Here is a 12070-nt window from a genome sequence, read left to right on the forward strand (position 1 = left end):
CTTTGGGGGAGGTTTCTTCAACTTTCCAATTCTTCTACTGACTTTTTCATTTTTGCTATCATATTTTTAATTTCCAACAGCTATTTTTGTTCTCTGAGTATTAACTTTTTTTAGCATCCTATTCTCATGTCATAATTGCAATATCTCCTTCTCTTTTGTCTGAATATTCTTTCTCCTATATATTTTCTTTTCCTTGTGTAATGTTTCTTCCAAGTTGCTCTTTTTCTGTTTACGTGGTTTTTGTTTGGTCTTTCCTGTTAGAAACTTTCTGCAGATGTCTGATAGTCCTTGGACATCCGTTCATCTGAAGAAGGGGGAACCAAATGCTGATCATTAACTCTGAATGCACAGGTGGGACTCGTTGACTGGAGAGTTTCACTAGGTGGTGTAATTGCTTTGTACCGTTTGGTTGGAAAACCCCAAATATCAGTATCTTTAGGTCTTTCTCTGTTGAGACCGTCAGACTTTCCAGAGAAGACTTCTCCAATCTTCTGCCAGAAGGCCTAGCCATGGCTGCCATCTTTCTTGGCAGCATTAAGTGAGCATAAACTCACTTAATCCCCCTTTTGAATCCAGTCCTCCATCCTCAGCTTGGCCAAGTGTCATTTTCAGAAAATAAAGCTCCAGTCTTCTTCAGGATGCCTGGCTCTTCTTTGTGGAGAAGAGAAGGTCTAGAGAGACAAATTGCTTCTTCAACAAATTTTCAGTTGATTCTATTTATCTTCTGTTTCCTACACACACACACACACACACACACACACACACACACACACACACCCCATTCTAGATTCACTTGACCCTACCAATTCCTGCACTTCGGAAGGTGATTACCATAAACCCAGGCTGTTCTCAGCTTTCCCCTCTGCCCACCTTGGGTACAGTTTTCTCAAGTTTGCCTCCTAACCCCCACACTTATTCCTATTTGCTTCTATTTCTCTTTATCCATAAACATGAGTTTTGCCTTTAAAACCCTTTTACTGGCATTCTGTGAGGTTTCAGGTTTCATAAGAGTCAAAAATAGATGTGTGTTTTCAGTGTGACATCTGTATCCAGCAATCCCTATCCTACATCTACTTATTTGCTTATTGGCTATCTTGCCTCAATAGAATACGAACTCCACAAGAGCAGAGACCTGGATCTTTTGGTCACTTCTATACACTCAATTCCTAGAAGAACAGCTCTGGCACAAAGCATGTACTCCAGCAATTGACAAATAAGTGGATAAATGTAAGAAGGAAATTTCCTCTAGCTCAATTTCTGTTTTGTAAGTTTTTGGATCTTCAATTCCTAAATGCATTATATCGTTCCTTCTCCTTTCACCTTAAGGACCTTCCACTTCACTGTTTTTCAATCTTTACTTTTTCCTGGTAGATCTTCTATTTTATTGGCTTGCTCCAAACTCCTTTCTCTTTCTGCTACCCGGCTGTATTCAGTCTTGTTTTCCATAAGGGAGATGTATTTTTCACTCAGTAAAGCACACTCCCTATACTTGTAGGAGCTAGGAGAACACAAAGAAGGAAGGCTTAGTTATAATTTAACTAACTTTCTTTTTTAAAATCAAGATTCCTATTGAGATTCAAATTCAAAGTAGGTGGGGGGTGGGGAAAAAGGAACAGTAAATTACCAGTTTGCCAGGAGCAGGTGAGTTAATAAGAGGAGATCTGGGGCAAGGGAATTGGAGGGATTATTGGAAGGGAATGAGAACTACGCTTATAGACAAAGAAAAGGCAAATTAATACTCAGAGTGTTCACTTTCATCCTTATTCTTTCATCCTTATTCTTCTCTTATGTCTCCCTTAGTAAAAACCAGGGCCAAATAGGGAAAGAAAAAAATTGGTAATTTTTCTTTCATTGAAACAATATATGTTAAATTTTCTAGTATACTTTAGCACCAGGTGAAGAAATCACATCTGCCCTTATGAAATGAGAGTCTAGTTGGAAATTCAGACCCTAAACCAATAGACAAATAAAGTTAATATTAGCAAACAGTGTCAAGTGCCTTGAGAGAAGTGAGTAGAATTCAGTAATAGGAGATTATAAAGGACAGTTCCTTAGATGAATTGGGCAGTGAAGGCTCCTCTATGAAAGTGCATTGGACAGATTTATTGTTGTTGTTGTTCTTATTACATCTCAAGTATTTAAATTTTTCCAGCCCAAAGTAATTTCCATCTTTTGAGAATTAAGGGCTCCCCCATATGAAGCTTTATTGTTATGAGCAATCTCATCCTCAGCTGGAGGGGTGTCCTGATTGGCTTGAGCAAATCTGGTCCCTCCCCCTTGAATTTATTTTACTGCCAAAGGGATTGGCAATGAGAGATAATGAATCCCTGAACTCCAGAAGGAAATACCATGGGAATCCCTCCTTCTTCCTCTGGAGATTAGATGTGAGGATGTGATCCTGGAATGATGGCAGTAGTTTTGTTACCATAAGAATCAGAGCTGGGGGCTGGGGCTGGGGCTGGGGCTGGAGCTCGGTAGTAGAGCACTTGCTTTGCACGTGTGAGGTACTGGGTTCGATCCTCAGCACCACATAAAAATAAAATAAAGATATTTTTAAAAATCAGCTGTACAGAAAATGAGAGAAATGGGGATCTTCAGAAACCTAGATCAATCCTTTCTTGAAGCCATTACTATTTTCTCACTCATGAGACACATGAACAAGTAGATTCCCTTATTGTTTAGGGTATTTCAAGTGGGAGTTTTTCATTTACAATCAAAACAAAATAACTAAATTCTAAAAAAAAAAAAAAAAAAAGACACTTAAGCTGAAGCCTGAGAAAGATAAGAAAAGTCTATTCTAGACACAGAAATCAGTCCTGGGAAAATTCTGAAGGGGAAAAAAAATTGCTGTAATGCATTCAGGAATTGAAGATCCAAAAAATTACAAAATAGAAATTGAGCTGGAGGAAATTTCCTTCTTACATGTATCCACTTATTTGTCAATTGTTGGAGTCCTTGCTTTGTGCCAGAGCTGTTCTTCTAGGAATTGAGTGTATAGAAGTGACCAAAACACACAGGGTCAGGGAACTAAAACTACACCCTGGTGTGGGAGACACAGGAAGAATGAGCTGAGGCTAGGCAGCAGGCAGTGGCTGGATTATGCCTCCTTGGGTCATGAGAAGGAATTTGTACATTTGGGTATAAGGAAATAGGATGTCCCATTCGGATTCATGTTTCAAAATGATGGGATTACCAAATAAGAACATGGTGGATAGAGGCAAGAGCAGAAGAAGGGTATGAAAAGGGGCTTTTGGGTTGTCCAGACAAGAGAATATGGTTGCTTAAGCAAGGGTGGTGGGTAGTTGGAATAACAAGAAACTGGATAATTTTGTAGTCATTTCTTTCATTTATTTGTTCATTCACTTTTTTCAACCAGAAGTACAAAGTGTCTCTATGTACCACAGTGTTAAAACTGAGGACCTAAAGATAAAAGGGCTCTTGCCGCAGTCTGGCTGGCCACAAATCACGAGCCACTCAAGCAGGAACAAACTTTATTTTCCGAACTCCCGCGAATGCCACCCACGCAGCCCTCCTAGGCACACCACACACCAACCGGAACTCCCTCCACCGGACCTTACCAGCCAACTCAAACTCTCCAGGAATTCCTGTGAGAACTCCAAAGTAGCAGGCGCCCCAGGCGGACAGCAGGGGTCTATATACAATTGAATACACAGCTTAACATAACCATCATCATCTCAATGGCTCGCTGGCTCACCTCTCAACCACTCCCTTCTGGCAAAATGCCATGCGTCATCCTGACTAGGCTGTGGCCCTCAACAGGCTCTTTCCCTATCCACAGAAGATTTCAGTTCAGAGGGAAATGGCCAAGCAATTAAAATAAAAAGGTACTTTGATGGAGATACCTTCAATGTGTGGTGGAGACATTGAGGAATGAACCAGTTAGTTGGCCTGGGAAAGTCAGGGATGGCTTCTTAAAAGTAGAGACTGGGGTTTATAGGAATTTGTCAGGTAAGCAAGAAGGGCATGCTAGGCAGCGTGGAATGCTTCCATGTCTAAAAAGAGTTTCCACTCAGGGAATGAAGAGGCAATATTTCCAGAGCCCCAATGGCAAGGAACTGGAGAAACAGTAGCTCTCACCAAACATTCCTTTCATATCCCAGACCCCTTTGCAGTTGGCGGTTCTGGACAAGAAAAGTTGGTACCATTTTCCCACGATAGAATGGAACTCAACTTCCAGCTCTTGATTTCTCCTCCATGGCAAGGAGGAAATCTGGTGACATGGAAAAATATTGGTAAGGCAACCTGTTTTCTGTGTCATTGCAGTTCCACCAGAGAGTGACCCAGAAATGCAGTGAACTTTGCATAAATAAGAAATCCTTTTTTGTGTGTTAGGCCATTGAGATTTTGAAAATGTTTGAGGATGTATCAAATTTAGCCTGGTTAATATACAAAGTGATGAGGATAAGACTAGTCAGAAAAGCAAGAGCCAGAACATGGACTTGACTGTCACATGCCCTGATAACATTGGATTTCATTGTGTAGGCCTTTAAGAGTAACCAAAGAATAGAGAGTGACATTATCACACCATTCTGGCAGTAGTGGGATGGATGGATGGATAGAAATGTAGTCTTGAGGCTTGGGGGCAGGGATAGCTCTTAAAATCAGAGAGAATAGAAAAGATGTTGTTGAAATAGTACAGGAGAAAAAAAGAAAGAAAAAGTACAGGAGAAAAAGTGCTTTCTGAACTAAGACAATGATGGTATGAAAGGAGCATGCACATTTGGCAGATATTTTAGGAGACTGCACACAGGTTGTAGGTGCCTGGATATTTGGTGGAGTATAGGAGAAAGAAGACTTAGAAGTTTTGAATCCCTTAAACTCCTACTTTCTTAGTTCAATCAACTTGATTGCTCTGGGTCCAACCACTGTCAGCATTAAAAGAACCAGGAGGGAGAGCTGAAAGAGAAGTCTTCGTGGCTTCAAGGCAAAATAGAAAAATATTGTGCCATGAGTCAGAGGAGCAAGGAGATCAAATCTGGTCCCTCCGACTTGAATAAATTCATTGTACCTCTCTGGACTTCAGTTTCCTCATCTGCATAAGGTGATCTTCAAACTTCAAAGAATCCCAAGGCCTATATCCGTTTTAATGTTTCATAATTTTCAAAAAAGGAACAGGAACAGGGAAAGGAAAGGATGGGAAGAAAGTAGGTGAGGAGTCCAGCTAGGCCCAACAAGAAGAATGGAAGAATAAGGAACAGAGAAAAAAGAGAATAGTGTTGGTCAAAATGAGATTCTTGGGCACCCAAGGTTACCCAGCCACCTAGTGTCTTTTTATCTAAGCCGGGCCAGGGTGTAGATTTTATCTCAGCTTACATATGTCATGTTTTACTTATTGGATTTGTATTTTTATATATCAATTTTATAACTGTCCCTAATTTATGAAAATGCATCAGTGGTTCAAAAGATGATAAAAATAGTGATGTAAATATCAGAATTCAGGTACCCCATGCCATGGTAACTGTAAAGAGAAAGCAGATTTAAGGACAAATGAAGAGAAGTGAAGTAGTATATGCTAGGAGAAGTAAGAATATAACTGTGATCTTAAACAAGCTCACATAAATTAAAGTCTATAAGTTGAGCTTAGGAAATATGACCAGAAGCATCTAAAAACTGTTTTGTATTGGACTGGTAATGTGTTTGCCCCTAGACCTCCAGGGTGGCATCTGTTATAAAAATGTTTTCCAATAACACTAGGAAGTCATGAAAGCTTCAGTGCCATTTTCCAACAAAGCACAATGACTTCGCTGATAGGACAATAAAGTTTTTCCAGAACAAGTGCAAACATCACAAGTGTTTTCTAACACAAAATTGATGAATTTTGTTGCTAAAGGTAACAGAGAAACCAACACTACAGAAGCATCATAAAATAAGTATAGGCCACACTATTACCAAGAAGTTTGTGAAACCAGCTACAAAGGTAATGACAAATAATGTATTTGAAGAGAAAGTGCAAGTAAGAGCACAATTTCTTTATCAAAGGACATTTGTAGGTGTTACATAGTATCTGTGGTACACAACGTGGGAGAAAGGTAGTATTGTTCCTGTATAGATATTTTATTTTATATATGGAAAAATTCAGCTCTGGTGAGGCACATATATGAAAGAGAAGTGTTGATTTTCCACTTCAAGAGTCTCTCTTTTTTTTTTTAATTGCCTTATTAGCCTGGCATGGTGGCACATACCTGTAATCCCAGCACCCTGGGAGTCTGAGGCAGGAGGATCACAAGTTCAAAGCCAGCCTCAGCAACTTCGCAAGGCCCTCAATAACTTAGTAAAAACCTGTCTCAAAATAAAAATAAAAAGGGATGGAGATGTAGCTCAGTGGTTAAGTGCCCCTGGGTTCAATTTCTAGTACCAAAACAATAAATAAATATATGACCTTATTGAAATATAACTTACATAGCATACAATTCATCCACATAAAGTGTATAAGTCAATGATTTTGTTATGATATATTGTTTTGTTTTGTTTTTTACATCATATTGATTTTTTTAAATTGTGGTAAAAAATAAATAACATAATTTTTCCATTGAAACCATTTTTAAGCATACAATTGAGTAGCATTAGTTCTCTTTACAGTGTTATGCAACCATCATCACTATGAGAATCTGTGTGTGTGTGTGTGTGTGTGTGTGTGTTTTACTAGGGATTGAACCACATGGTAGGCAATGCTCTGAGCTACATTCCCCCACCCTATTTTATTTTATTTTATTTGAGACAGGGTCTCCTACTAAATTGTCTCAAACTTGTGATTCTCCTTCCTCAGCTTCTTGAGTAGCTGAGATTACAGGCATGTGCCACACATGTCTACCTTCTCTTTTTCACTTAGATATAGTTTACTAATTGTTTATCACTGAAAACCCACACTCCAAGTGAAAATGATTGTCATTTGATCAACACGTATTTTGTGAGTCATGCTATAAAGTAAAAAATACTTTGGCATCAGTTTGCAGAGTGTGCACTAAGGAGGGCATTCCCAGTGAATTGAGGAGGACGTGTCTGAACAGCAGTCTATCCACAGCTTCCCTCAGAGATCAGGTGGCTGTCAGCACCACACCTTTCAATCTTGATTCCATTTTGATGGTATTCCCATGGAAGTTATTTCTGAGATACAGATTAGCATACAGGATTTTTCCTAGGGCAAGGGTTTAGGATCAACACCTGTTGAAGGAAGAGAAAGGAAGCAAGATTGGGAGATAGTGAGCGATCATACATCCTAACAAAGTCCTCAGCCAGCCCCCTAGGGTGCTATGAATCTAGGGGATTCAGAGTTGACTTGAATGGAGATGAGGGGACCAGATCCTTAAACCCCGTCACTGGTCAGTCATTGGAAATATTGCACCTTTAGCAAGAAGTTTCCTCAGTCAAGACAATTCCATGAATGGGCTGATGATTGAGAGCCACCTTCCCAAGAGCTTTCCCAGCAAGAGGAATTCTGTCCTTCAGCTCTAAAGGAGTATCTGGGAAGTACATCCAACGCATTTCATCTCTTGCACTGCTCAGATCCACCTCTTTGTTTAAACTCTGGGAGAAGCTTTTGCAGGATTCCTAGAGAACACTTGAGAGGAAAGTTAGTGAGATAAACTGTAGTCCTTATCCACTGTAGATGTCTCCAGGATGCAACTGATAGTCATCATTTTATCTCTGTAACTCATCTTAGATTTCCCTCACCTTCAGCTACCACATCAGTTGGTCTCACTGGCTTACCTGTTGGCAAGACCCATTTCCTCATACTTAAGGGGTCTGAGTACCTTGTCATCATGCTCTTTTGGGGCCAGAATTGGGCAAGAGGATTCAAAGAGGTATCCTGTGGATCACCTAGATACTCTCATTGTGTGACGGCAGGCTTACTTCATCCTAATAATCAGGATAATTACCCCTGCCAAGATGTGACTCCTCTTCGTCCTGCTGATCCCTTAGCAAAAGTACTGAAGCATGCAAGTAGCAGTCATAGTTCAATAGGACTCTTTGTCCCTGGAAGAAGTAAGTGTTCATGTTCCACTTCGGGAGCCAGATTTGCTCAAACATAAATTCTAGAGTTCTGGGAACGAGAAGAACAACTTTCCAGGCTTTCCCATGCACAGTCTCCATCCCTGCCATCCAGGCTGCTTTATTCATGCCTATCTGGGCAGCTGATGACAGAGGTTCCCTGATAGAAATCGGTCAAGTCCCTTTGTCTACCTGTTTGCTTAGTGCCTCTTCTATGGTGGATGCTGTCTGGTGGGCTTTAACATTAAAAAAAAAAAAAAAAGATCTTCTCCCTTCTTTCCTTCTCCCACATACCCATTCACAGGCATCAACCCGGATCTTCTAGTTTCTGATATTCCAATCTTTCTCCTCCCAGGACCATAAACAGTCAACCAAACCATTCACCACTGATCCTGAGGGCATATATATTCTAGTCTCTGAGCTGCTCTTCCTTCCTCCCAAAGTTGTACCACTTAAAGCTCTACTCATTGAGAGCGTTTTTCCTGCTCTGCTTCTATTGAGGCCACCCTGAGAAAGTCTATATACAGTACAATTTCCCTGTATTAGTCAGACTTTCGTCACTATGACCAAAATACCTTACAAGAACAACTTAGTGGATTAAAAGTTCATTTTGGGCTCACAGTTTCAGAGGTTCAGTCCATGGTTGGGTGACTCCATTGCTTTGGGACTGAGTAAGGCAGAACATCATGGCGGAAGTATAAAGTAGAAGAAAGCTTTTAGCTCATGGAAGCCAGAAAGCAGATAGAATTGGAGCCAAGAAAAAAAATATTCCCAAGGGCATGCCCCCGATGACTTCCTTCCTCCAGCCATACCCCACATGCCTATCATTACTATCCAGTAGGTCATTCAAATTATTAATCCATTAAATTGTAAATCTACTGATGATGTTACAGCTCTCGTGATCTAATCTTTTCACCTCTAAACATTGGATGTTTCCAACACATGAGCTTTTCAGTTAACATATCCAAACCATAACAATTACCATGATTCTTATCTTAAACATGCATACCAAGGCAAGCCATATGTGGACAAATCTCAGAGTTTGTCCTTCTTCATCAACTGGTCTTAAAGGATTCTTTTGCAGTCACAGAAATAAGCTGAGGAAAGGGTGCTACCGTAGTCATGATAGATGACATGGGGCGCTAGACTCTGTCTCTGTAGCTTAGTTGTGTGCCTGGTTTAACTCATGCTCATCTCATTAGGGACTGTTATTAGCCTTCCCAACCCTAAGATTCTGGCAGAATTTAGCCCATTGTTGGCAGTTCTGCTTCCATGGTCATTTAGTGTGCCGTGATTAAGCATGAAACCTCCATTACAGCCCACAAGATAATTTTGAAACTTATATAATTCTAACTGTAGATGGTATTATCATGCTCCAGAAATCTAAGAGTCTATACTGTAATTCTTCTATTGGGTTTATCATAAGCTCACAAAGCATCTTTTTCTACCATTGATACTTCCAATAAAATGGTATCTATCTGGTCATGTAACTCAAACCTATATCTGCTCCAGGGCTCTTTCCTGCTCTGAATATCAGTGAAAATTGACATCCTTCCACATTACCCACTACATGATCTAGAGCAATATTCCCAAGTACAGAGTATAGAAGAACCAGGGTACCTTACCAAGAGTTGTATATTGTGCTTCCTACTTTGTGGTCAAGATACATGATGAAAGGAAGGAAGGAAAGGAGGGAGGGAAGGAGGAGATATGTGATGCAATAATTTGTCCTTTACTTTTAAGGGAATATCCTGGCAGGCCTCAGAACAGGACCCCCAAAATATGTTACTGGTGTGGTAGGTTCTTTGTAGGGTTTATCTCCCACCCTCTGGAATGTGTCTCACTAAAGTATCCACAGATCTGGTTTTTGGTTTTTTGTGTGTGTTTTTGTTTTTTATCTTTATCCAATCTGATCCAATCTTGTCGTAGACTAGTGAAGTAAGGTGGTACTCTTTGAATGTCTAGATAGCTCAGACTAAATCTTAAGACAGAGAGGAGAAGAGATAATGTAGCCCCGAGGGAAAACTATAAGGGAATACTATTGTCCTTTTCAAGTTAGTGCAAGTCATTTTTTATCCTTTCCAATAAGGTTGGAAAAGAAAGCATTAGTAAGATCAGTGACTTTGCATCATATAACGAAGGACATGATAATCTGCTCAATAAAGAAGTTGCAGTTGGGGCTACTGCTTAGGGTTCCTATGATCCTCATTGTTTTCTCTGAACAGAGTTCTGTAACAGCATCTCCAACTGTCAGTCTTAGGGGAAGAGAGGCACCACTGCTTCTTCAGAACCATATTTCTTGTTGCTGTGGTTATTGGTGTGCCCTCCTGAATTTTTTTTTTTTTTTTTTTGTATCAGGGATTGAATCTAAGGGCACTTAACAACTGAGCCACATCCCCAGTCCCTTTTTAATATTTTATTTAGAGAGGGTTCCACTAAGTTGCTTAAGGCCTCGCTAAATTCCTCGCTAAGTTTAGCTTTGGACTCATGATTCTACTGCCTCAACCTCCTGAGTCATGCACCACTGTGCCCAGCCTCCTGATCCTTCTGCAAAACAGTCATCCTGTGACCCTTGTCACCCTTACATAGCACATGCACTCTCATGTGCCCACTTTGCTGAGCTTTTTGCACTACTCCTTTTATCACCATCTGCTACAGAAATTCGGTCATTTTTGCTCCAATTGGTGTGAATGACCATTTTTTCCATTTTTCTAGGGGGCCATCCTAGCAGCATGTTTATACCATTTTCTGGGGGTCCTCCAAGAACGTTAAAATCCTGTGTCCCAGGAGAGGGCTCACATATCAATAAGCTCTCTTTAACTGAATGAATAATCTGTTCTCCTTGTTTCTGCATTCTCCACAATCCAGTCCTTCCCTGGGTCCTACAAGTTGACTTATCCTACAGTTCCTTCAGAGCATGACTCCTTCCCTCCCCAGGCAGGCCCAGCATGTCCTCAGCTTATGTTGTGTCTTAGCCCTAGTCATTGACCTCGTGGACAAAAAAGGAGGGGAGAGTAGATTCTGTGGGAAAGAGGCAGGTGTTGTCTAACATGGAGAAGACTCTGCATCATCTTCAGGTAAGAAGGAAATGTCAAGCCTTCCAGGGAGATGTGGGCTACTTCTACAGGTTCAGAGGGTCCCAGTGATTTCAGGACAGAAGATTCTTGGATGCAACAACCCAGAAGTCCCCTTCCCAATTCTCAGCATCCCACTCTTTTCTAACCAAGATCTTAACTTTACAATATCCGACCAGCCTTTGTTAGTTTGGTCTTCTTTGGTGCTCATCTATTTTTAGAATTAAATCTTCAGCCTGATCCTTGCAGCTTTCTCTTCCACGGAAGGAGATGAAAACCTCTTCATATGCTGCCCTCTGAATTTCACACTTAGGTTTTAATTGCCAAGTCATCATGATTAACTTTTCTGTATCTTTTATGAGAATGGAGTTTAGTTATAGTGACCAAAATCTGTTGTCTTTAAAGTTACCATTTCTACTGTGTTTCTCAAAAGTTTAATACACTGTAGGATCTGTCTCCCATATGTGTACCATCCCCATTCATGATTGGTAAAAGTCTTAATAATTGTGCTGCCACATTGAGCCAGCAACTATCTATATTCCACCTACCACCAGTGATGGGATCCTCATTACCACCAAACAGCTCAAAATCTAGATCCAAAAATCCCATTCCAGTGATTTTCTCCTCTTTTATGATGACGGCTATCACAGGTTGGGTTCCCCAGGATGCAGACTTGAGATACATATTAATGTGCAGGATGTTTTTCAGGACTTTTTATTAAATCAACACCTGTGGAAAGGAAAAAAAGGAAGCAGGATTGATCAGAGAGAGAATTCGAGCTGTGATTTAGGCTTAAGCCAACCATGTGGGGAGTTCTGAAGCTGGGATGTCTCTTCAGAGATGTCCTGAGTTTGGATGAAGGGACTGGGCCTCTCTACCTGGATCAATCAGCCCTGGGAGGAGGAGTGAGCTTGGGTGAGGTAGTTTTCCACAGCCAAGGCATCCCCACAAAGGGAGGGAAGCTGAGCTCAGTTTTCAAGAGCAAT

General features: G+C 40.6%; 1 long non-coding RNA gene across 1 annotated transcript; it reads right to left on the reverse strand.

The window, feature by feature from the left end:
* Positions 1–3326: 3326 nt before the first annotated feature.
* Positions 3327–11806, reverse strand: LOC139707660 (uncharacterized). The gene is made up of 2 exons (XR_011709133.1): positions 11633–11806; positions 3327–7182 (listed from the first exon to the last, which is right to left on the reverse strand). It is a non-coding gene; the product is annotated as an uncharacterized lncRNA (long non-coding RNA).
* Between the last annotated feature and the right edge of the window lie 264 nt (positions 11807–12070).

Source organism: Marmota flaviventris, chromosome 11 (genome assembly GCF_047511675.1).
Source record: "Marmota flaviventris isolate mMarFla1 chromosome 11, mMarFla1.hap1, whole genome shotgun sequence".
Taxonomy (NCBI): domain Eukaryota; kingdom Metazoa; phylum Chordata; class Mammalia; order Rodentia; family Sciuridae; genus Marmota; species Marmota flaviventris.